This window comes from Lutra lutra, chromosome 13, assembly GCF_902655055.1.
Source record: "Lutra lutra chromosome 13, mLutLut1.2, whole genome shotgun sequence".
Taxonomy (NCBI): domain Eukaryota; kingdom Metazoa; phylum Chordata; class Mammalia; order Carnivora; family Mustelidae; genus Lutra; species Lutra lutra.
The window spans coordinates 21378887-21404463 of record NC_062290.1 but is presented as its reverse complement, the minus strand read 5'-3'; the positions used below and the strand labels follow the sequence as shown (position 1 = coordinate 21404463).

The 25577-nt window shown below is 37.6% G+C and overlaps 1 long non-coding RNA gene across 1 annotated transcript; it reads left to right on the top strand.

Annotated features, from left to right (window-relative positions):
• The first annotated feature begins 10989 nt into the window (after window positions 1-10989).
• LOC125083884 (uncharacterized) lies at window positions 10990-15362 on the top strand. Its single transcript, XR_007122399.1, has 3 exons — window positions 10990-11160; window positions 14500-14507; window positions 15349-15362. It is a non-coding gene; the product is annotated as an uncharacterized LOC125083884 (long non-coding RNA).
• Window positions 15363-25577: the final 10215 nt, after the last annotated feature.

Below are 25577 nucleotides of genomic sequence, written 5' to 3'. Positions count from 1 at the left end.
GAGGTAAGGTTGGTGTCACTGGGCTACGGTAATAGCGGTGACAATTTCCCTCATTTATTTTTTGCAACAAATAGCTACTTAGCACTTGCTGTACAACACATAGTCTTCTAGATATGATGGAGAGAAACAAAACAAAGGAGCAAAGGGGGGAAAAAGAGACAGAGACGAACCAAGAAAGAGACTCTTTAACCATAGAGAACAAACTGATGGCTACTAGAGGGGAGGGGGATGGGGAGATGGGTGACATAGGTGATGGGGATGAAGGAGTACACATGTGTCGTGCACTCGGTGTTGCATGGATGTGTTAAATCACTCTATTGTACTCTCAAAACTAATATCACACTGTATGTTAACTAACCAGAATTTAAATAAAAACTTTAAGGAAATGAGTGATACATAGATAGAATTTCTGTCCTCTTAGTGCTTATGATCTGTTGAGGGAGCTAGAAAATAAAAGAGGTCTATAAAATAGTATCGATAGTGATAAATCAAAGCAAGAAGAAAAAGCTGGCAAGGGAATGGAAAATGGAAGGACCACTTATTTTAGATAAGGAGATCAGAGAGGATCCCTCTCAGAAGGTAGAGACTTGAATACAATAAGGAAGTTAAGTAAGCCCACTTGAGGATGTGAAATTCAGGAATAAGGACCAGGTGAAGGAAAACTCTAAATACATGAGGAGCAAGACGTTTTCAACGACCAGCAGGGAGACCAGAATATACCAAGAGGGTAAGGGCAATGTGCCAGGGGGTAAATTCAAAGAGGTGACTTGGACTGGTCCATGGAATGATGTCTGTCACATGAAGGTATTTGCATTCTCGTCTAATTGTGATGGTTATTCACTGGAGAGATTTCAGGAAAGGAATGACGAGATGTTATTGTTTTTCGGCAAGATCACTCTGTTTGCTCTGTGGAGAATGGATAAGGGAGAACAGGAGCGGCGTAGGACTCAGGACCAGATAGGAGGCACTGGATGTAGTCAGGTGAGATACTATGGTTAGAGCAGGGTAGTAGCTACTATGATAATGGCCAGGAGTGGGCATATTCTCAGGGTTGTGATGAGTATACTAGAAATAACATGGGAAGATAAGGTCATGTTAAAGAGGCACAATGCTTTAGAAGCCTAAATTGTAGTAATCTACAAAAATTGTAAATTGATATACCGAGGTCTAAGATTTGGTTTACAGAGGGGTTTTCCTTAGGTTCTGATAAGTTTTCTACAAGTTTAATTAATTATTTGCCAATATTTAAAAATCAGGATATTTCACATGAAAAAACCTGCATTTTCTGCTTGTTACTGAAAAATCAGCACATTTGGCAATGCTTACAACCACCCCCATGCTCCAGACTTGTTCACTATGGCTGCAATTGATCAATGTCACCAGAGGCTGCCCCTAGAGGTGGGGTATGGATTGGGATGGGGTTTCATTTCTTTATATCAACTTCTTGTTCCTTGTACAGATTTGAGTAGGCCTGATAGGACACTGGTCAGTTGAATCTGCTCACAGCTCTATTATTTTTTTACTGCAGGGGTTTTCAACAGAACTCTAGGCACTCAGTGATATGGAACCTCAATCCCACTTTTATCTTTTTCGTGTACTTGGATTCCATCTAAAATTTAACTTGAAATAAAAATGTTTTCTTAAAGACAATTGTCATATGATCTCTCTGATAGGAGGAATTTGAGAGGCAGAGGTGGGGGTGTTTGGGGGGTAGGGAAGGAAAAAATGAAACAAGATGGGATTGGGAGGGAGAAAAACCATGAGACTCTTAATCTCACAAAACAAACTGACGGTTGCTGGGATGAAGGGTGTGTGGAGAGGGTAGTTGGGTTATGGACATTAGGGAGGATATGTGATATGGTGAGTGCTGTGAAGTGTGTAAGCCTGACGGTTCAGATGTGTACCCCTGGGGCAAATAATACATTATATGTTAATAAGAATAATTAATAAAAAAATGTTTTCTTAAAAAAACTTTCTCAACTGATCACACTCCCCAGTAAGATAGACACTACTATTCACTTTGAAATTTTTAAGAATTCCAGTATGTTGGCTCTTGCCTTTTCATTCACAATCACTGGCTCACAGAGCACGTGGGGATTAGAACTTGGAGAGGAGACCGTCTGGTAGAGGGGACCCAAACCAACGTATTGAGACAAGAAAAGCCTAATTAGATTTTTAAATCAAGATTTAAAGTTCAAGACATAAGCTGTGTGGTCAGGAGACCATAACTGATGGGAAAAGGCCAGGAGTCCAGGGAGAGAAGATACAGCCTCTTTTATAATTTGGCAGGAACACTCCTCTGGCCACAAACAGTTCCAGGGGATGGAGAGCTGCAAAGCCAGACTGCCCAGACTGAACAACACTGGGAACGCTAAATGTTCCTGGCTGAGAGTGTGCCTTCAGGGAACCACTTGGGCAAAACGCCGTTGCTAGGATTTTAAGTGTCTTGGAAGACTACAAAAAGCTTTGCAAGCACTGTCAGGATGGGGTACAGAGAACGTGGTGGATTCTTTCTAAGAAATGAAAGCGTTAATGCTGCCTATAATGTCATTACAGTTTCCAGAAGAGCACGTGGGAGGGTCATGCTGTCTTCATGATGGGGCACTCTTAAAAAAGTTGGGGGTGGTAACAACCCCCCTAAAAACTCCTGAGCCAAACTGCCTAATACCTTTTATTAAAATTTTTGATGCTACCATCTACGAATATATGTGGCTATTTACATTAAAGGACAAACAGTATTTTCCGTGAAGCCTGCTGCCTGCTGAACTAGAAGTCATATCTTGGTGGGGTGGGGCATTCCTTACTAAGAGCAGAACCATTTTGCTTTTGATCATATGGAAGTTTCTGACCCTTCGCCTGCAACCAAATATGCAAAGAGAGAGGGTATTTTTAATGAAGAAACATGCAGACTATGAGGATTTTCTTTTGCTAACTATCCCTTTATCAGTCAGAGACAGACAGCCTCATGGAGAGATGAAATCAGCCTTTAAAACATAGGCTGACAAAATTCATTGAAGGAGAACAAAAAGATTGGGATGAGTGATTGCCGTATCTCTAGCTTCCTACAGGGAAGTTCCTTATGCATTTATAGATTATTTATTATTTGAACAATTGCATAGTCTCCACATAAAATCATTTGGCAGGTGAAAAGAAACAGCCCAGTAAGCATCAAGAGGACATCTTGCTACCAATGAACAAAGACTATGCAAAATCTTCCTGGGATGCACCCATAAATTATAATTATCCTATGGATGCCAAGGCATGAGGATAGATACAACATGTTAAGCATGCTCAAACTGTATACCCCAAACCCTGAAGTAATTATTCTGGGGCCAAGACAAGTTATTGAATCTACCTACTGGGGACACTTCAACTTGATATTCTAGAATGGTGTGTTGTTTCACTGGATTGATTTTTCTAAGTGAAATAGTTTGCTTAGAAAACGTTGCCGCTGCAATGATACAGGAAACACACACACCCCCACACCCCCACACGCACATGTGTTACTAGTAACCAGAGCAGACCTTAGGGGCTTTAGCTGGCCTTAGTCCCTTACCTGCCACATGGTGCCTAATCAGTGATCTGGAAATGTTCGAATTCTTTTCCTTACTAATATAACATAGTGTACCCTTTTTAAAAATCTTTTATTGTTGTTTATAATTTTTTTTTAAGATTTTATTTATTTATTTGACAGAGAGATCACAAGCAGGCAGAGAGGCAGGCAGAGAGAGAGGAGGAAGCAGGCTCCCTGCTGAGCAGAGAGCCCGACGCGGGGCTCGATCCCAGGACTCTGAGATCATGACCTGAGCCGAAGGCAGCGGCTTAACCCACTGAGCCACCCAGGCGCCCCTATAATTTTTATTTTTAAGAGGAGCTGATCTACCATTAGAATAGAAATGCCTACAGCTGTTTTTAAGCACATACACTGCTACTTCACCTGGTTTTATTATATTCTCAGGTGAAACCTGTTATGTTTTTCATGACTCTATTCAAAAAGCATCGGCCCTTCTGAGCTCAAAGGGCCTTATGAACCAAAGATTGCTATTTTTATTAATTTACACTTCCTGCTTGCAATTGGAGAAAAATTTGCATGGCCACTATTGAGAAAAATATTATAGTCTGGTAAAACCCACTACTAAAACAATATCCTCACAATGTGAAAATTAAACAATGTTGTATCATTGTTGCTTTAGTGTGCCTTTACTTTGAACTGAATTTAAATGCCTTGTTTCAGATGTTTATTAGCCATAGTATTTCATTAGTAAATGTCTGTTACATTCTTTAATGGCAAATTTTATGTGGCAAATTACACTGCAAAGGAAAATAACAACTAAGTGAAAATGAATTTTATTCTTATAAGATTAGGAAAACAGAATTTCAAAGTATATCGGTTTTTCTCTAGTATTTTTATATGTCCTTGCGTTATGTTACATGGAAGGCAGAATCAGGCTGCCTCAGTCATTCCTTTGTACTTTATATATATCTAAGTACTTAATGGCAACTATGCTTGATAGTTATGTAGAGCATTTCTGAAAAGTTTCACAATTAGCAACCTTACATGTAAACTAGCAAAACTAGCATGATATATAGTGATTATATATCATGATATAAAGTGTGCTTTACTTTCAGACGGAATGTTTTGAGCATTCAGGGTTCCTACTGGTAGCAAATGAAGTTCATAAAATAAAAGAAAAAACTTATTTTCTACTACTACAGGAATTTACTTTTTAAAAAATAAACTTGGTCTGGGAAGCCTGGGTGGCTCAGTGGGTTAAAGCCTCTGCCTTCGGCTCAGGTCATGATCCCAGGGTTCTGGGATCGAGCCCCACATCAGGCTCTTTGCTTGGCAGGGAGCTTGCTTCCCTTCCTCTCTCTCTGCGTGCCTCTCTGCCTACTTGTCTTTTCTATCAAATAGATTTTAAAAAGTCTTTAAAAAATTAAAAAAAAAACTTGGTCAAAATGGGGGAAAAATTTTAAAAATAAATAATAATAGTATAATCCAGAGAAAAAGATTTTAAGATTGTTAAGATTTGACAGTGCTTTAATTATATAATCTTACATATGTAAAATTCCTCAGACATGGGGCACCTGGGTGGCTCAGCTGGTTAAGGCTCTGACTCTTGATTTCAGCTCAGGTCACGACCTCAGGGTCCTGAGGTCGAGCCCTGCATTGGGATTTTCGCTCAATGTGGAGTCTGCCTGTGCCTCTCCCTCTGCTCTTCCCTCCACTCATGCTCTCTCTTTCAAATAAATAAATAAACAAAATCTTTAAAAATTCCTCAAATAAAAAATTGAATGGCTGCATCATATCTGTTTGTGTGTGTGTGTGTGTGTGTGTATAAAACATAGTTCTTTTCAACTTTTTCTTTTTTAAAATTATTTATTTATTTATTTATTTTTTTATAAAAATATATTTTTATCCCCAGGGGTACAGGTCTGTGAATCGCCAGGTTTACACACTTCACAGCACTCACCATAGCACATACCCTCCCCAGTGTCCATAACCCCACCCCCCTTCTCTCAACCCCCCTCCCCACAGCAACCCTCAGTTTGTTTTGTGAGATTAAGGATCACTTATGGTTTCTCTCCCTCCCAATCCCATCTTGTTACATTTATTCTTCTCCTACCCCCTTAACCCCCCATGTTGCATCTCCACTTCCTCATATCAGGGAGATCATATGATAGTTGTTTTTCTCCGATTGACTTATTTCGCTGAGCATGATACCCTCTAGTTCCAACCACGTCATCGCAAATGGCAAGATTTCATTTCTTTTGATGGCTGCATAGTATTCCATTGTGTATATATACCACCTCTTCTTTATCCATTCATCTGTTGATCGACATCTAGGTTCTTTCCATAGTTTGGCTATTGTAGACATTGCTGCTATAAACACTCGGGTGCACGTGCCCCTTCAGATCACTACATTGTATCTTTAGGGTAAATACCCAGTAGTGCAATTGCTGGGTCATAGGGTAGCTCTATTTTCAACATTTTGAGGAACCTCCATGCTGTTTTCCAGAGTGGTTGCACCAGCTTGCATTCCCACCAACAGTGTAGGAGGGTTCCCCTTTCTACATATCCTCGCCAGCATCTGTCATTTCCTGACTTGTTAATTTTAGCCGTTCTGACTGGTGTGAGGTGATATCTCATTGTGGTTTTGATTTGTATTTCCCTGATGCCGAGTGATTTGGAGCACTTTTTCATGTGTCTGTTGGCCATCTGGATGTCTTCTTTGCAGAAATGTCTGTTCATGTCTTCTGCCCATTTCTTGATTGAATTATTTGTTCTTTGGGTGTTGAGTTTGCTAAGTTCTTTATAGATTTTGGACACTTGCTTCCCTTGCCTTTGGCGATGTTCCTAGGAAGATGTTGCTGCGGCTGAGGTTGAAGAGGTTGCTGCCTGTCTTCTCCTCAACGATTTTGATGGATTCCTTTCTCACATTGAGGTCCTTCATCCATTTTGAGTCTATTTTTGTGTGTGGTGTGAGGAAATGATCCAATTTCACTGTTCTGCATGTGGCTGTCCAATTTTTGCAACACCATTTATTGAAGAGGCTGTCTTTTTTCCATTGGACATTCTTTCCTACTTTGTCGAAGATCAGTTGACCATAGAGTTGAAGATCTATTTCTGGGCTCTCTATTCTGTTCCATTGATCTATGTGTCTGTTTTTGTGCCAGTACCATGCTGTCTTGATGATGACAGCTTTGTAATAGAGCTTGAAGTCCGGAATTGTGATGCCACTGACTTTGGCTTTCTTTTTCAATATTCCTTTGGCTATTCGAGGTCTTTTCTGGTTCCATATAAATTTTAGGATTATTTGTTCCATTGCTTTGAAAAAAATGGATGGTACTTTGATAGGAATTGCATTAAATGTGTAGATTGCTTTAGGTAGCATAGACATTTTCACAATATTTATTCTTCCAATCCAGGAGCATGGAACATTTTTCCATTTCTTTGTGTCTGCCTCAATTTCTTTCAAGAGTACTTTATAGTTTTCTGTGTATAGATTCTTAGTCTCTTTGGTTAGGTTTATTCCTAGGTATCTTATAGTTTTGGGTGTAATTGTAAATGGGATGGACTCCTTAATTTCTCTTTCTTCTGTCTTGTCGTTGGTGTAGAGAAATGAAACTGATTTCTGTGCATTGATTTTACATCCTGACACTTTACTGAATTCCTGTACAAGTTCTAGCAGTTTTGGAGTGGAGTCTTTTGGGTTTTCCACATATAGTATCAGATCATCTGCGAAGAGTGATAGTTTGACTTCTTCTTTGCCGATTTGGATGCCTTTAATTTCCTTTTGTTGTCTGATTGCTGAGGCTAGGACTTTAGTACTATGTTGAATAGCAGTGGTGATAACGGACATCCCTGCCGTGTTCCTGACCTTAGCGGAAAAGCTTTCAGTTTTTCTCCATTGAGAATGATATTTGCGGTGGGTTTTTCATTGATGGCTTTGATAATATTGAGGTACGTGCCCTCTATCCCTACACTTTGAAGAGTTTTGATCAGGAAGGGATGCTGTACTTTGTCAAATGCTTTTTCAGCATCTATGGAGAGTATCATATGGTTCTTGTTCTTTCTTTTATTAATGTGTTGTATCACATTGATTGATTTGTGGATGTTGAACCAAGCTTGCAGCCCTGGAATAAATCCCACTTGGTCGTGGTGAATAATCCATTTAATGTACTGTTGAATCCTATTGGCTAGTATTTTGGTGAGAATTTTTGCATCTGTGTTCATCAAGGATATTGGTCTGTAGTTCTCTTTTTTGATGGGATCCTTGTCTGGTTTTGGGATCAAGGTGATGCTGGCCTCATAAAATGAGTTTGGAAGTTTTCCTTCCATTTGTATTTTTTGGAACAGTTTCAGGAGAATAGGAATTAGTTCTTCTTTAAATGTTTCGTAGAATTCCCCCGGGAAGCCTTCTGGCCCTGGGCTTTTGTTTGTTTGGAGATTTTTGATGACTCTTTCAATCTCCTTACTGGTGATGGGTCTGTTCAGGTTTTCTATTTCTTCTTGGTTCAGTTGTGGTAGTTTATATGTCTCTAGGAATGCATCCATTTCTTCCAGATTGTCAAATTTGTTGGCGTAGAGTTGCTTATAGTATGTTCTTATAATTTTCTGTATATCTTTGGTGTTAGTTGTGATCTCTCCTCTTTCATTCATGATTTTATTTATTTGGGTGCTTTCTCTTTTTTTTTGATAAGTCTGGACAGGGGTTTATCAATCTTATTATTTCTTTCAAAGAACCAGCTCCTAGTTTCGTTGATTTGTTCTATTGGTTTTTTTGTTTGTTTGTTTGTTTGTTTGTTTGTTTCTATTTCATTGATTTCTGCTCTGATCTTTATGATTTCTCTTCTCCTGCTGGGTGTAGGGTTTCTTTCTTGTTCTTTCTCCAGCTCCTTTAGGTGTAGGGTTAGGTTGTGTACCTGAGACCTTTCTTGTTTCTTGAGAAAGGCTTGTATCACTATATATTTTCCTCTCAGGACTGCCTTTGTTGTGTCCCACAGATTTTGAACCGTTTTTTTTTTTTTTTTCATTATCATTTGTTTCCATGAATTTTTTCAATTCTTCTTTAATTTCCTGGTTGACCCATTCATTCTTTAGAAGGATGCTGTTTAGTATCCATGTATTTGGGTTCTTTCTAGATTTCCTCTTGTGATTGAGTTCTAGCTTCAGTGCGTTGTGGTCTGAAAATATGCAGGGAATGATCCCAATCTTTTGATACTGGTCGGGACCTGATTTAGGACCCAGGATGTGATCTATTCTGGAGAATGTTCCATGTGCACTGGAGAAGAATGTGTATTCTGTTGCTTTGGGATGAAATGTTCTGAATATATCTGTGATGTCCATCTGATCCAGTGTGTCATTTAAGGCCTTGATTTCCTTGTTGATCTTTTGCTTGGATGATCTGTCCATTTCAGTGAGGGGAGTGTTAAAGTCCCCTACTATTATTGTATTATTGTGGATGTGTTTCTTTGATTTTGTTATTAATTGGTTTATATAGTTGGCTGCTCCCACGTTAGGGGCATAGATATTTAAAATTGTTAGATCTTCTTGTTGGACAGATCCTTTGAATATGATATAGTGTCCTTCCTCATCTCTTATTATAGTCTTTGGCTTAACATCTAATTGATCTGATATAAGGATTGCCACTCCTGCTTTCTTCTGATGTCCACTAGCATGGTAAATTCTTTTCCACCCCCTCACTTTAAATCTGGAGGTGTCTTCGGGTTTAAAATGAGTTTCTTGTAGGCAACATATAGATGGGTTTTGTTTTTTTATCCATTCTGATACCCTGTGTCTTTTGATTGGGGCATTTAGCCCATTAACATTCAGGGTAAGTATTGAGAGATATGAATGTTGTGCCATTGTATTGCCTGTAAGGTGACTGTTATTGTATATTGTCTCTGTTTCTTTCTGATCTACTACTTTTAGGGTCTCTCTTTGCTTAGAGTACCCCTTTCAATATTTCCTGTAGAGCTGGTTTGGTGTTTGCAAATTCTTTCAGTTTTTGTTTGTCCTGGAAGCTTTTAATCTCTCCTTCTATTTTCAATGATAGCCTAGCTGGATATAGTATTCTTGGCTGCATGTTTTTCTCGTTTAGTGCTCTGAATATATCATGCCAGCTCTTTCTGGCCTGCCAGGTCTCTGTGGATAAGTCTGCTGCCAATCTAATATTTTTACCATTGTATGTTACAGACTTCTTGTCCCGGGCTGCTTTCAGGATCTTCTCTTTGTCACTAAGACTTGTAAATTTTACTATTAGGTGATGGGGTGTGGACCTATTCTCATTGATTTTGAGGGGGGTTCTCTCAACCTCCTGGATTTTGATGCTTGTTCCCTTTGCCATATTGGGGAAATTCTCTCCAATAATTCTCTCCAATATACCTTCTGCTCCCCTCTCTCTTTCTTCTTCTTCTTCTGGAATCACAATTATTCTAATGTTGTTTCATCTTATGGTGTCACTCATCTCTCGAATTCTCCCCTTGTGGTCCAGTAGCTGTTTGTCCCTCTTTTGCTCAGCTTCTTTATACTCTGTCATTTGGTCTTCTATATCGCTAATTCTTTCTTTTCCTCATTTATCCTAGCAGTGAGAGCCTCCATTTTTGATTGCACCTCATTAATAGCTTTTTTGATTTCAACTTGGTTAGATTTTAGTTCTTTTATTTCTCCAGAAAGGGCTTTTATATCTCCCAAGAGGGTTTCTCTAATATCTCCCATGCTTTTTTTGAGCCCGGCTAGAACCTTGAGAATCATCATTCTGAACTCTAGATCTGACATATTAACAATGTCTGTATTGATTAGGTCCCTAGCATTTGGTACTGCCTCTTGTTCTTTTTTATGTGGTGAATTTTTCCGCCTTGTCATTTTGTCCAGTTAAGAGTATATGAAAAAGCAAATAAAATACTAAAAGGGTGGCAAAGACCCCAGGAAAATACGTTTTAACCAAATCAGAAGAGATCCCAAATCGTGAGGGGGGAGAAAGGGGATAAAAAGAGGTTCAGAAAGAAAAAAAAAAAAGGAAACAATTAAAAAAAGACAATGAATAAAGAAAAAATATAATAAAAGATATATATATATAGATATATAGATATAGATATATTAGATAAACTAGTTGAAAACCTTAAAAAAGAAAAGGGTAAAAGTTAAAAAAAATTAGCAGAAGAAGTGAGAACAAAATTGAAAAAGAAAAAAAATTAAATTAACTGCATGACTAAAGAATTATGGGGAGAAAGCCATGAGTTCCGTGCTTTGCTTTCTCCTCCTCTGGAATTCCGCTGCTCTCCTTAGTATTGAAACTGCACTCCTTGGTAGGTGAACTTGGTCCTGGCTGGGTTTCTTGTTGATCTTCTGGGTGAGGGGCCTGTTGTAGCAATTCTCAATTGTCTTTGCTCCAGGCGGAGTTGCACTGCCCTTACCAGGGGTCAGGCTGAGTAATCTGCTCGGGTTTGCTTTCGGGAGCTTTTGTTCCCTGAGTGCTTTCCGTAGACTTCCGGAGGACAGGAATGAAAATGGCAGCCTCCCAGTCTCTGGCCCGGAGGAGCTGAGAGCTCGGGGCCCCACTCCTCAGTGCGCCCTCAGAGAACAGCGCCCATTCACTCCCGTTTGCCTGACCTCCAGCTGCGCTCCAAGCTCATCGAGCCTGCAACTGGTTCAAGGTAACCCCAAGCTGTGAGCTCACTCCTCGGCTCCATCTCTGTAGCCGGCTTCCCCATTCTAATACCTGCAAGCTCTGCGACACTCAGACACCCCCGATCCTTCTGTGACCCTGCGGGACCTGAGGCCACACTGACCCCACGTGGGCTTCACCCCAGTTTAGCCTCTGGAGCGATGTCCCTCAGCGGAACAGACTTTTAAAAGTCCTGATTTTGTGCTCCATTGCTCTGTAGCTTGCCAGGAGCCAGCCCCTTCCCCCGCGGTCTATCTTTCCGTTGCTTTGGATTCACTTCTCCGCCAGTCCTACCTTTCAGAAAGTGGTTGATTTTCTGTTTCTAGAATTGCTGTTCTTCTCTTCAATCTCCCGTTGGATTTGTAGGTGTTTGCAATCTTTAGATAAGCTATCTAGCTGATCTCCCGCTACCTGAAGTAGTCTCATCCTGCTACTCTCCACCATCTTGACTCCCCTCCCCCTTTCATCTTTTTCTACTGATAAATTTTCATAGACTTTTTTTCATTTTTTCCTCTTAGAGCTACAAATATAATGAAGACCTCTGTCTATAACTGTTTTTACTCTGTAATTATATTCCTCAAAGAGATTTTTAGACATGGATTATAGATTATAAACATTTTAAATGCTCATTAACATTTTGAAAATCTGTTTTGCACAGATCTGTACAAATGTTAATACCTCCCATTCGTGCCTCTAAGGAGTATATATAACACACTATTCAAGGTGAAAATTTAAAAAAATGGTTCATTACTGCTGTCTTAAAGCTTACTTCTTTATTTCATAACAAATCTGAATTTTTCCATGTTTATTAGCCATTTGTAGTTTATTGGCAGATTGCCTGCTTTGTACTATTAAGGGACAAGAAGTTTTCATCTGTGCAGTGTACTTTTCTGTGGGCAGTAGCCCTCCCTTAATCAGTAGTAATCTGTGGTTTAGTTCCAGTTGGCCCTGCCTGTTCCCACTCCCAGCCTTGATGCCGGCTCATCAGTAATCACGTGTTCCAAGTAGATGCAACCAGAATCTCCATGTAAGCTTTGATACCTGGACATTGAAGAGGGATGAACTCCTGCTTTCTGTATTGATATCTAAAAACAATAGAGTGTGGGTCAACCTATGCCCATCTGGCTGACATCAACCTGCCATGTTGAAAAGCATCGTTGAGTAAGAAGCCAAGCAGAAGCCAGTGGAACTGAAAGATGGGGAGAAAGAAAACATTTCCATAAATTTGTTAGTGCCCTGAGATCTAACTCTGTTTTAATCCACATAGGTTTTTCTAATAACAGGAGCCAATAAATAAATAAATTACATATATATATATATATATATATATATATATATATATATATATGTATATGTATATATATATATTTCAGTTTTTCTCATCTAGATTGTGTTTTGTTTCTGTAACATGAAACCAAAAATTTCTGGTTAACACAATCTGTTTCATATTTTTCTAACATGTGGATTCTTACCTTGGTTTGCAAGAATTAACATTATGGATATTAACTTATTAACTCTCCTAATGATAAGAATTATTTTCATAGTATGATATTTTCATTTCTGGAAATCGTAAAGGATTATGTTCACAAAAAATTAAAAGAATATTTTCTTTTCTTTCATTTTTATTTCCTTGGCTGATCATTATTATTTTTTTAATTGCATAGGCAATACATTTTCCTCCATAAATCAGTTAAATATTTGCCTTCGTATTTTTCCATGCTTCTTAATTTGCATTTAGCTCTTTACTATAATTTATTTTAGTGTATGTTGTAAGCTGAGGCTTTATTATCATATTTTGTCCATAGATAACTTATGTATCTAAGGAATGTCTAGAATATATCAGCAGTTATTCCTTCCCTACTAGATTATGACATATTTCTTTTTATCATGAATACATTTTTTATATGTACTGTGATCTGTTTTTTGCATTAATATCCTGGTCCATTTTCAAAGTCCATTTAAAAAATTACTGGATTTTGCAATTTTATTTTAACTTATTTTGCAAAACATGTATAAAAAACATAGCATTACTATGTGATAAGTTTTTTTAAAGAAGCTTTATAAATACTAACATGTTTCTATAAATCTTGCCAACTAGGTATGATTACCCTCTTTTCACAGATGAGGAAACTGAGGCACACAGAGATTAAGTAATTGTTCAGGGTCCCATTACAGGGAAGAAGCTGACCCAGAATGAAAACCTAGATAACTTGGCCCAGAATTCATGGGCTTAGTCACTCACTCTCCCCTTACTCAGATAGAATGACAGAAGACAACAGATAAAGAAGGATATATATGGAACTGGTGATAACTCAGAAAAACCAATAAACCTGATCACTCTTTTGAATCTAAATGGGATTGCTTTATTAATTTAGGCATTATACTCAGCCTTGCCCTAACTCTGCTTCTCCATCCTGCAAACAGAAGAGTCTGTTGACATTCAGAGGGAAAGAAGGAATTATAAAGTGATCTACTTCAGGAGTCTTTTCATTTCCAGTAACAGATACCAACTCAGGAAATTAAAGCATCAGAGATATTCAAGTATTTCTCCCAATTCAGAATGACATTTTAACTTTCCTGATATCATATATGTTGCAAAAATGATGTTATTTTTTATTATCCTTTGTCATTGTAGAAAATGAATTTGCCTTATAAATGATGGCCTCTTGAAATAAAGGAAATATGTGTCAAGGATTGGGATTATACCTGTCTCCGGAAGACACTGCAATCAGATGAAAAACTAAGAAGTCTGGACTTCTCCTGCCCTTTTCTGCTTGTCTGCTTCTTTCTGCTCTTTCTGAAGAGCAGCTGCTGCTTCTTTCTGGTAAATAGTATAGGTAGAGGAGGTCTACAACAGCTATTATGTATGTTGACGTATCCATCTGAAGAAAATTTTCCTCTATCAATTTATCTTTTTCTCTGTCTTCTCCACTACCAATTACAGATTCCAGGGAAAGGGACTCTCATTTACTCATCTTGAGTCACAGACCTCATTTTGGACCGGTCACTTAGGGCCATTAGGTAGAGCACAGCTTGCCACTGTGGATATGTGTGGGAAGGCTAAAGGGTTTTGTGAGCTGAGAAGACACTCCCAAAGGTGTCTACTTAAAAACAAAAGCAAAAATCTCTCATTTTTTTAAATTTTAAAGTCAAGGTCAAGTCAAGGTTTCTGGCATCATACGTGGTAGTTACTTGGCCACAGCTTGTCCTTTATACTAAGTTCTGATTCTTAGGGCTCACAACAACTCATAACTGTGGTTTTTCAGAAGTAAAAATTAAAACTTACTCTTTTGCCATGCAGAATAGGTAGATAAAGGTGGAGGAAAAGATTAGGTTGTTAAATTCTAAATATTTTTTCCCTTTAGTCTACAGACTTATAAAAAGTCTAGAATTTAAAAACTTTTGTTTGAATGTTTCTCTTTAGATTTGTGTAACTGAAATATCTTATTTGTGTAACTGAAATAGTGAATAGTACTAATATAACTTTAAAAAGTTAAAAACATGCATTATATTAGAACTTCCCTTTCCAGTTGATTTACTTAAGAAAATCTCCCTAAGAATAGTCTCTAAGTGTTCCTATTTGAAAATGTTAAGTATTTATTGTTCATAATCCCTCTCTTCTCTTCCCCCCAAACCCATACACAAGGTTTTAAAACTTGGGACCCCTCACCAGAGAGATTTCTTTCCCAGGTAGTCACGAATTACTTATGTTTTCAAGGACTTAATTGTATAGATTTTTTTTTTTTTTTTTTGAGAAAGGAACCATGGCCATCTTTGCAGAACATTAACCAAAACCCAAAATGACTGCTACCTTTTTTCCACACTCATATTTAGTGATTTCTTTCGTGTATCTCACAACCAAGCAGGGCTGGGTTATACAATGTGTAGAGCTCAGTGCAAAATGAAAGCCTAGGAGGCCCTGTTGAAAAATTACAAAGAATTTCAAGATGGTGATGGCAGAGCATTCCACCAAGCACGGTGGCCCTTCTGGGTGCAGATTTTGTCTGATTCTACAGGTTGCATATCCATGAAGCCAGCTCACAGCCAAAGTGTCAGATGAAACAGACAATTAACTTCAAGGTTTCATCAGTTAGTCTTTAAATATATTCTCACAATAAATGAACAGAACGATGAGTTCTTTTTCGGTGACAAGTGTAACTTCACAATCACAGCAAAGTTGAAAATTATAACAACTTGCAGAATGTAATATTCATATACAATTTATGAGTGGGTAGCTTAACCATGTCTGCCATGTTTAGATTCTATACAAGTGCAAGGTTCTAGTGAAAGATAGTGGGAAGAAAGGCAGGCAGGGACAACTCCCCATTCCTGCCCCCCCCCAAGAGGAAGCTACCCTTAAAAGGATTTCAAGCCACCCTGGAAGGAGCTCTCTGCCCTTTCCCACGGGAGCAACTACCTGATAGGTAGATGGGTGCATGGGCAAAATCCTGATGGGGCTACTGGTACAGGGAGGGTTAATCAGATTAAAATAGCCTGCCAACAAGCCCATAAAATCCCCTAGACTTAAATGCCAAAATGCTACCCTCTTGGTCCCTCCCTCTTGGGAAGCTTTGTAGTATTGCTTAATAAAATTTGCTTTGCTGCCCATCACTCTTCCTCTGGTTTACCTCTTCATTCTTTGAAGAGGCGGGACCAAGAACTGAGGGCACTAAAGGAAAAGAAATCCTGTAACAGTTTTAGTATCGGGATGCCTGGGTGGCTCAGTCCTTAAGTGTCTGCTTTTGGCTCAGGTCATGATCCCCAGCTTCCTGGGATTGAGCCCAGCATTGGACTCCCTGCTGTGCCAGGAGCCTGCTTCTTCCTCTCCTGCTCCCCCTGCTTGTGCTCCCTCTCTTGCTGTCTCTCTGTCAAATAAATAAAATCTTAAAAAAAAAAAAAAACCAAACCAGTTCTAATATTATGTAATGTTTATTCTAGAGTTATTGTTTTCTTTTGGACTAATTAATACAAATAAAAGTATTATACAATTGAGGTAGAAAGAATGCTCCATTAAAAATAAACTATTCTGGGGCGCCTGGGTGGCTCAGTGGGTTAAAGCCTCTGCCTTCGGCTCAGGTCATGATCCCAGGGTCCTGGGATCAAGCCCCGCATCGGGCTCTCTGCTCAGCAGGGAGCCTGCTTCCCCTCCTCTCTCTCTGCCTGCCTCTCTGCCTACTTGTGATCTCTGTCAATTAAATAAATAAAATCTTTAAAAAAAATAAACTATTCTGATGAAGAGAAAGCATTTTATTTCTTGTTATTCTACCAATACAAAAAGCAAAATTCTGTAATAAGTAGTTAAACCTATGCATATTTCTAGTCTAAGAGAGAAACAAAAAATTTTTAATTCAGGTCTCAAACCGGATTTAGGATTGTGATGCCCAGAGATACCTCACCAAAGCATTTTATCTGTGGCAGCAAATATGCAAATGTAATAACATATTTGAAGTTAGTAATCAGATGCAAACTTTAATAGTACAAGCTAAGAACTAAAGCCTTATCCTGATTGGTAGTTTTTATCTGTAAGATGGAGGAAGGGTTGATACAGTGTAACTCTAGGCTTTCAGTGGATGTAAATTACATGTCAAGTAACAGTGCCCCAATCCTCTGATAAGGAGAGTGAGACTCTTAGATAAGAAAGAAGGCAGATAAGAGGGAGCAAATAAGAGAAGAAAAGAGCACAGGAAACTTAAACCACCAGGCTGAGGTTTCCTGTGTAAATACCATGCCATTTAATTTCTCAAAAAAGCAAGACATTGGAATAATGAATCCTGGCAAAAGACACAAGTGGGTAGCCAGAGATCTGGATTTTAATTCAAATCTTCTATTAACTATCAGTGTGTCCTTTTGTCAGCTTTCTATTTACCTCTGCTTCAGTTTCCTCTTATGTAAAGGGAGGGATTTAGAGTAGAATAATTTTCAAGACTTTGATAGTTCTAAATTTATGTATCTAGTTCTCATAAAAGTTAGATAATTTTGCAGCAGAAGTCCCTGGCTTTTCTGAGCTCTTTCCCTGGCAAATCCATTGACATCTATTTTATCCAACATTCACCGATTGCCTGTTTGATCCAGATACTTAGTATTAAGTCCTAGAAATGCAGGGGCAATTAAACATAGGCCTTGTGGTACTATGTCTATGTAAGACTAGTGAAATATACTTCTTTAAAGAGAAGAGATTTAATTTTTTCCCACTTATCCACTGATACTCCTGACATAAAGATACTGATCATTGGTCTTATAACTAACTACTTATAAGATACTTATATAAGGTATCTTGCCTATATGTTAAAAAAAAAAAAAAGTATGTGGGGTTTCAGATTAAGATCTAGAATCTGGTATTTGCTCCCTAAGGTCAAAGGATATATCCACATTCTTTCACATTTGAACTCAACTAAGTGAAAGCAGTATGCTATTCAAGAAATACTGATATGGACTTCTGAATGAAAGTGCCAAGTGTGATAAATTTAGAGGATAAAAGTGGATTCTATATAACCAGACAGTCAATTAAGCTGGCACAGTAGGTAACCTAAAAGGGTAAGAAATTGAGTCCTTGAATTTCAGAGCTAGGAACCTCTTCAAAGTTAATTACTCTATTTTACTCTCTTCATTTTATGGATGAGAAAACTGATATCCAGAGAGGTTATGTGTCTTGGGCAAGATCACTCAGCTGGTTAGTGTGAGTACCAGGATTTTGAGTGAGCTCCGTCCCTTCTATCACACGCACCTTTTAAAGTAGCTAGCTCAATACCATAGTGAAATACATATTAATGTAAGCTTCACATATAATGTGCCAGGAAAAGACATCACAATGTGTGCGCAGGAAGGTCGATGGATAGAAAAGCAACCCCGATGGAAAATCTTGTCTAAAACATCTATGAGGAAGGAGCAGTTTCTCCTACTTATAATCAAGACTGGTTCCTAGGCAAGCACAGAGACCATATATGAAGCTAGGGGGATGAGTCTTAGAGCTCTTGCCTTATTAACTAATGAGGAAGTGACACATTGTTACAATTATTTGATTCCAAATGAGCTAATATAAAAAAAAAAACAGAGGTTATATTTCTGTTCTCTTTCTTCATTGGGGACGAATTGTTTAGATATATGAGAGCAAATACATATTGCTTTGACACAGTAAATTGCCCCAGAAATTGCTTCCAAGCAGGAAGAGCCCTAATCAACAAGAACAGTTTGCTCTAGAACCATGATTTTGGGTTTGGGAACATCTTCTACATCATGTGCTTTCAGCCTTGTTGCTATACTTGTAATGCATAAAATGTGAGAGCTGAAATATATTTAGACCATACTCTACAGCTGAGGAAATTGCAGACCAGGAATCTAGCGTGTTATACTCTGGATCACACAGCTTATTACTAGCTGTATCTAGATTAAAATTCAGCTAGGTGCTCTGGCAGGCTGAATGGTAGTCCCCAAGAATATCCATCTCCCAGTCCTCAGATCATAAGAATATTTTACTTTGCCAGGTATAAGTGGGTTTGAAGAAGTGATTATGTTAAAGATCTCAAGATGGAGAGATTATCTTGGATTATCCCTGTAAGACTAATGTGATCTCAAGAGCCCTTATGAGAGGAAGGCAGGAGGATCAGAATTAGCAGCAAGAGATGTGACAATGGAAGCAAGATTAGAGTGTTGTAAGGAAGGGGCTGTGAGCCAAGGAGTGCAGAGGTGTTCTAGAAGCTAAAAAAGGCAAGGAAATGGATTCTCCCCAAAAGCCTCCAGAAGGAATACATTACTGACAACACCTTGATTTTAGATTTCCGAACTTCCAAATGTAAGGAAATAAATTTGCATTGTTTTAAACCACAAATTTGTGGTAATAGGAGACGAATACAGGGCTCTTTCTAAAACATCATGCTATTATCATACTCTATTCCATGGGGCCTATTGCAATATGTTTTTAAATATCTTACTGTCTATCTTCCCAGGTGTTCAGATATTCTTAAAGATAGACAAAGTATGTTATTAATCTCTTTATATCCCACACCCTCAGAGCTGAACAAAATTCTATAGATGTTGAATAAATGAGCAAATAGCTATAATGCTGAGACTTAAGAAAATACATTTAAACTTCACTCATTTGATGGATTTGCCACTCACTCAACAAATATCTTATTGAAAGATTTTTGTGTGAGGCATTGTGACAAGTACACACAATATATGAAAATTTAGGCAGCATATCCTTTTTGTGGAAATTTTAATTGCTGATACTTTGTTACAAGATGATAAGCTCCACTTCAGGTCCACCCAGAGTGTATTGGTATTTATTAACTGTGCTTAGACCATGATTTAAGTTGCAGGAGTACCAAATGCAATGCAAGTGGGACAATTCTTCAAAGGAAGTCCATTTCATGACTTGGCTGCCCAAATCATATATATCTTGTTTCCTCTAAATACTCTTTTAAGAATGTTCCTGCCAAACTTAACACAACAACTCCAAATAAAATTGAAATGTTCTTCCTTCTCAGAAGGATATAACCTAACTCATGATAATTTTTCCATTCAGACCTAAATCCATCTCTGGGAAATATGCTTAGGTTCATAACCTTGAACCTGGACATGACAATGAAAAATTTAACCATACCTCCATGTATAAAATACAGTGTTAAAGTGAAAAGCAGAAAATTTGCAGTTAAATTTCTACCACGGGGTAAAGAGAAGAAGGTAAAACAAACAAACAAACAAACAAACAAACAAACAAAAAAAACCACTCCTGGGCAGGAATGAAAAGGATTTCTTGCTCTTGTGTTGGCAAAGACTACCTAACTAGCACCTGGGTCCTCCAGTTGAGAAAAGATTGTCATCCTTCAAAGAAGTACAGGGGAGAATTTCTTTCCAGGGTCTGCACTGCTTTGCTAAACCATACTTTTTGGCAACTGGTGGCCTAGGGGTTATTGTCCAATTTTCAAATCACAGGTCCTGCTTGTTACTCACTTTAAAAATAAATGACTTTGTTTGATTTCAGGGGATTACATGCTAGAAATTTTGTTGACCTATGGTCTATGAATTTGACTCAGACCTTATGTTGAGCTTAATGTCCTAGCATCCTAAAAGACGTGCATGACCGGAACCCAATCAATCTTGCTTAAATATAAAGGGAATTTACTGGCTCAAACAATTGGAAAGTCCAGGGCAAAACTGGTTCCCTGTAGCTCTAAGAACTCAAAAGATGTAATTATGTTACTTCCTCTTCCTTTGTCTCAAACTTCTGTTTTTCTATCAAAGTGTTTTCTCCACAGGACAAGAAAAGTGAAATAGGTCCTAATGTTGCCTGGATTTCTTCAAAAGTAATGGGCATACAGACAGACGGACAGAGACAGAGAAAGACAAGTGATAGAGATACAGAAACAGAAACAGAGAAGAGAAAGCAGACAATAATCTTTTTTGACTATTGCCTCTCATGTAATTATTGAAATATGCAGATACAAAAATGTTATGAATTCATGACCATATATGCTAAGGATGCATATTGACAGACTGAGGATTATCTTAGATAATCCTCTCAAAGGAATTTCATTTGAGGTGGCCCATAAAGATGTCCTATGGTAGGCTGCATGTTTGCCATTTCAGTCCCATCAGTTTATTATAGTCTTAGCATATGAAAGTTAGAGTCTTAGTTCCTATATTTTGACCCCATCTTGCCCTACTGTCCTACATGTCTCCTCCAACCACATTGGGAAGTAGTACCGCAAAGTGGTTAGAGCATGGACTCTGGAACTGAACTAGCTGGGTTCAAGTCCCAGCTTCACCATTAACCAGTTTTATAACCTTGAACAAGTTACTCAGCCATCCTTGTGACTCTATAGAATAGGCATAATACTAGCATCTATGTCTTAGGTTTGCTGTGGAGACTGTCCACAATAATATATGTAATGGAGAACTTGGGTGGCCCCCCTGGATGAACATCTGACTCTTGGTTTTGGCTCAGGTCATTATCTAGGGGGTAGTGAGATCAAGCCCCACATCGTGCTATGCGCTCAGTGTGCAGTCTGCTTAGGATTTTCTCCCTCTCCCGCTGCCCCTCCCCCTGCTTGTGCTCTCTCGTTCTCTAAAATAAATAATAATAATAGTAATAATAATAATACAGAATATTAATATAATAATAATAATAATAAAGCCTTTAGAAGTTCCTAGCCCATGTATGTAAGAGTCACATATTTATGATGTAAATGATATTCTACTTTAGATATTTTTTTGCTGTCATTTGTATTCAAAAACAGTATTTCAAAACATACCTAAACTCTAGGCAAAACTATCACTATATATTGTACATAAAAATAAATTAGTAAGTGGATATAAAAAGCATGTTTGAAGATAGGCCCTTATACACTGAAGGTTGTCTAGAACAACCTTTGTTCAAGTAGTAAATAGTAGTGCTTCTGAAATCTAACAAGGTGATATAAATGAAAGTTCCTAGGACAGCACTTTGTATTACTGAATACTTGAGAAATAAAAGATAAACTTGGATATGTTCCTAAAGCAATCTTACCTGGAGTAACTCAAAAAAGTAGCCTGGGGAGGGGGCACTTAAAAGATGCTTTAAGGCTTATAGCTAGACAACTACACTGTACAACTATACTAGCTATTGCCCAACTAGACAATAATGACTCCAGAATTTGCTTAATGGATTATGTAATTAGATCTTTTTATATTCTTTTTAACTCTACCAAGTACCTACAAAATTAGCCATATGTTGCAATAACGACTTTTAAAAACTGCATTCATAAAAAGTAAGGGATATTTATTAAAAATTTTGTCTGATTCCTACACGTTGAAGTTTTGTAACCTATTAATAATGTTCTTAGGCAACTGAATTAGATAATTTTAATAAAATGTTATAGTACATATCATTAATAGACTACTAGTAAACTATTTTATTAATAATTTTTTATTATTAGGAGTAATAAAAACATGATATATTATTACCTAGTCACAACAGCGCTTCTTACGGCAGCCTTTTAGAAAACATATTACGTGTTGATGTCTAGCTGAATTTAGTTTTCAAAAATGAAAATTTTAACATTAACAAAACAAACATAGCAGGTAACAATGCAATAACCAGACTATCCTGTCAAATGAGCTAATTTTCTTTAATTTGGTGGGAACTCTCTTTCCTAGAACCCAAAGAATTTTAATACATTGTTTGACCAAAAGCTAAAAATTAACTAGTCACATCTCTTTTCCACAGACTGGAGGTATGACATTCAATTTCTCAATTACATTAGATGCTACACCAAAACTATCTCCATAACTATTCATATAGCTCTAATAGTCTTCAGCTCCTGAGATATAAACAAAGTGCCTCTCATTCTAATTCTACTCACACATAATCAGTCACTGGGTTAGTGAGAAAGTGGGTCGGGAGCATCCGCATTTCTTCATACTAGATTTTATTGTTCCATTTATCCTTACAAAATAATCTGATTTGATTTGCTGCAGTAACCACAGATCTTGCATCAGCTCAAGTAGTGTGATTTATCTGTATACTTATATTTGTATAGATGTGCTTGAAGGTAAGGTATAGGGAATGGTTATTGACTGCTTTCTCATTCCAAATGCAACCAGAGACTCAGGTAACAACTTTGTCAAAGGCAATACCTCTCAAACTTCAGTGTGGGCACAAATCACCTTTCAATTATTATGCAGTAAATTCTGGTTTACTCAGACTGGAGTAGGGCCTAACAATTTACATTTCTAACAAGCTCTCCAAAGATGGCAATGCTGCTGACCACTGGTTCACATTTTGGATAGCAAGGTTCAAGGAAACTTCATCCAACCAAGGTGTGTGTACCAGAGATACAGTGTCTAGTTCGGGCTCTATATAGCAGGAGATCCAAGAGAAATGGGTCTGATGGCATCAGTACATTGAAATATTCGCAAATTTTTATTAATACTAAATATCAGCAATAGTAATATAATTAAGTTATTGGTAGATCCTGAGTCCAACAGAAGAGGAAAAATAAATCATCATAAAGAATAAATTTTGTGTTGCTTCTCTGACAGAAACCATAAAACTAATCAATGATTTTGGTGAGAAAGTAAGTTGGACAATTAAAAGCTATATCCACTGATACCAGGAGAAGATGGGGATGTCAGGCTGAGTAACCTTTGGATGTTGTCATTAGGACTTCAGGACAAATTATCTGAAGGAAGGAACTCATAGTAACTGTCCAAATTTCCATACTGTAATGGACACCTGGAAATGCTGAGCAGCTTCTATATCTAAATGGTGAGGATGCCTGCACTGATGGAAAGTAACACAGCCAATACTAATCTGGATAGTTTAATATTAAGATGTACACTTTCAATATTTTTTGATACTGAAAATCTTTGATAAAGAGCAACTCTTTCTTAATGGAAGTTCCAAGAAATGGATATCTCATCCTTTGTTGTCTGATCTTTACATTCAGCTATTTTTTCCCCGCAACGATCTTCCATGTAATTTTTTGGGCAGAAATGTATTCCATTGTTATTTGCAGAGAATATAATTTTTTTCACATTTGCATCAAAATTATATAAAGCAAATTCAATAAATGTTTGTTGAACTGAATAAGAACACACATACATAGTCTACTGTATGTGCATACATATTGGAACCAAATGTTCCATTTGGTTATTAACATATATCTTGGTCAAATTTCTATGTTGGCTGCATTAATTACTAAATGCAAAACACTGTTTCTTTTGCAAATAAAGGCTTAATAATATTTTAATAGTATAATTAAATTCATATGTTCCTGATAAAAATATTAAAATCAAGGTGTGTGTTCCATTTTTGGCATGAGAAGTAACAAGTATATATATAAATAATTGTCTTAGAACTCCCCAGCCTTTATCTGACTTGAAAGATCACTTGTTTCCTATTTTTAAATATGTATTTATTTTTAATATTCCTTTTTCTCAAGTATATTATGTTATTGAATCATATTAAAGATCAAAATGAATAAAAAATATATAGAATATATAGGGGCACCTGGGTGGCTCAGTAGGTTAAGTCCTCTGCCTTCAGCTCAGGTCATGATCCCGGGGTCCTGGGATCAAGCCCCGCATCGGGCTCTCTGCTCAGCGGGAAGCCTGCTTCCTCCTCTCTCTCTCTCTGCCTACTTGTGATCTCTGTCTGTCACATAGATAAAATCTTTAAAATATATATATATATATATATATATATATAGAATATATAGAAAGAATTCTCCATATTCTAAAATTTTGGTGGTAGACATTTGTTAACAATTTGGTGATGTACTTCATCAATGCATTATTTTTGTAATTATTAAAGAGTAATTTAAAAAAGTATTTTAATTTATCTTAAGAATATTGATAGTTCCTGGGGTAAGATAAAAAGATGGGGGGTGGGTAGATAGAGGAAACCTACATAGGTAGGGATTGTAGGGCTTCAGGACTAACCCAGCAGTGAGTTCTCTGAGTTGCTTATTTTTTTTAAACTTTATATATGCCAGCCTGTCTGCTTAGAGGGGCTTGCAATCAGGAAATATCAAGGAGCACAAATAGAAAGTCCCATGAAAACCCTATCTGCACTGGCCAAAAAAAGGGGAAGGGGGAAGAGCAGACCAAGAAGACTAGAACATTTTGGTCATTCTTGCCCCATTCCAGGTGAACAGTATGAAAAATGTCATGCTTTTTCCCCTCCCATCATACATTAAGCCACTGGAGACTACAGGCAGAGCTCTGCCCACCATCCCGTCTCTGCAAGAGCAAAGTGGCATCACTCTCCTTCCCCATGGGACACTGCACCTTTGGAGACTGTGGGCAGAGTCTGGCTTACCATCCCTGCCCTGAATAATGAGGCAGAGGTGCCCCTTCACCTCTAAACTAAAAAGTAGAAAGAAAAGAATTTTAAAAATGGATTTCCTGAATGTCTGTATGGAATTTTGGGCAGAACTCTGAGCAACCCCATTGTGTATATGCAACCAGAAATAGCATAGCAAAGTTTTAATAACTGAATTCTAGTATGGATTGTTTTCTAGGTTTCGGTGTGGGTATCATATGAGCAGGACACACTAAATAGCACTGCAAAAGTTTAGGAAATTAAATTGACATGTGAACCACGACCCACAAAAGTGACCGTGATATGTGTTCTAGATTTAAGTAAGCTGACTGCTGATAAAATATAATGGGAAAGAGATTCTTATACAATACTTAAAATGTCCAGGATGCAATTCAAAATTACTCTTCATATCAACAAGCAGGAAAATATCAACTCAAATGAGAAAAGACAAATAACAGACTCCAACACCAAATAAATGCAAATGCTATAATAATCAAATCAGGATTTAAAGCAGCTACAATAAAATTGCTCTAACAAACGATCACAAACTCAAAGCAAACAAGAAAACAAAGTATTAACAAGGAAATAGAACATATAAGAAAGAA